Genomic DNA, 1,879 nt, shown 5'->3' with positions numbered 1-1,879 from the left:
GAACCATCATTATTCGATTTGTTTTTTGGGAGAAGCGGTTTCATCTTTTCTATTGCATCACTGGTACGAAAAAGAGATGATGGCGCGTGATATGCAAGCCACGGGGGAATGAAAAAAGACCTTCCTGTTAAGACTTTTGTTATTAAGGTTTTTTTTAGAAGCACGGAACAGAGCAACAAGACGAAATTTCCCGTCTTTCAGGTAAGACCATGGATGACTCATACTGCTTCAGAAAACATGCCAACTGAAAACAATTGTAATTGGCAGCTTTGATTAAAAAGCAATGATGTGATTGATGAGAAACAATAGGTTTACTGAACTAAAACGATGGCTCTACACGCTTTGCACGTGAGTGTCACATTTCTGTACATTTCTACACTGTTTTGCCCAAACTCATGCATGGAGCTTAATTTTAGACTAAGCTAGTGAACGTCATCCGAAATATGAATTTGCGATGAATTTGCGATAATAATGCAATGACTCGGCGTTTATTGGAACCTATTTTAATTTTTTATTGTCTACTAAATGTCCTAGAACTGAATTGGTATGAAAGCCATTGAAGTTAAAGAGAGGATAAACAATTCATTAATCATTTCGAAAGTTAACATATACAGTAGAACCTCCCGGCGGGACCAAGGGTAAAAGTAAGCTTACAGGAGGTGTCCGCTTATGGGAGTTTGAAAAAAAAAGTGCAATAGAGGGCATATATAATGCACCACAGCAAGTCTATTGAAGCTGTTAATTAAGACAACTTGTAATTGTGTTTCAAGGTGTACTGGAAGGCCAAACACGACTCCTATTGGTCAAGATAGGAAATTCAAAGACCTCAGAGCTTTGCTCTAACAAGTACATTTTTCAAAGGGCTCGATCCCTTTTCTGTATGGAATTGACCCTTCCATTTAATGACGCCATCTTGGCTGGTATACATCGCAGAGGTCATGGGTTCGAATTTTACAGGTGTCTAGAAGAGACTGGCAATAGGCCATTTTCGAAATATCAAATATTCAACTTGATAGTGAGGCAGTGAGGACAAAAACAATAGAAACGTGAAGAATATTTACATATCATTCACTTTCCTTGTTCTTTGTCCTCTCCAACCTCTCTTTCAAGCTGAATTTTAGTATATGGAAAAAGGCCTATGGCTTAAAATTGTCAATATAATTCCGAGGATCACTTCTGTCTTTCTTTTCTAAGTTTCCTTGGTTGAAATTAACTCTGTTTTCGCCAAGCAGGAGTTGAGATAATAGCCTGAATCATGAGCTAATTAGGCACCTGATGATCTAATAAAGGCAACGGAAAACAATGGTCTTTTCTTAGAGCACAATTCTTCATGTTTTTACGTGTGGTATAAGTGTTTATTTTCCATTGTCTGCAAACTGCAACAACTGCAATGTGAGGTCAGTAACTAAATCTCAGAAGCATTTCCTGAAAGCTCTGGCACTGTCAACGGCTAATGCTGAGTTTCGCGTTGCCTGCGTTCATCTTTTCAATATTCTAGATGCTCGATCTGTTAGTTTGGAAAATAGTACTCGAGAATTACCATTGACAAAAAAGTTGTCAAAACATTAGGATGTTACGGTTCAGTGATATTGCCGACCAACATAACAAGGTTTTGTAAAATAGGCCTCCAGCAATCCTTGGGATTAAGAAATCCAATATCAACCGGTTAAGTGTTTTCAATTGCAAGCCAGAGCTAGTAGTTCAATTGCAAGCTTTGACCAGAGCTATTAAAGAATAAGCTGCACCTGCACTCCTCGAAATAGTTCGAAGGAAGTTTTGATTTTATTCTTTGTACAGACAAATCACTTGTCAATGAAATAACTTTGACACATTGAACGAAAATTAAAAATAACTTGAGTGAGCAAAATTCTTAAATTAG

Source organism: Montipora capricornis, chromosome 1, assembly GCF_036669925.1.
Source record: "Montipora capricornis isolate CH-2021 chromosome 1, ASM3666992v2, whole genome shotgun sequence".
Taxonomy (NCBI): domain Eukaryota; kingdom Metazoa; phylum Cnidaria; class Anthozoa; order Scleractinia; family Acroporidae; genus Montipora; species Montipora capricornis.
This window is presented reverse-complemented; position numbering follows the sequence as displayed.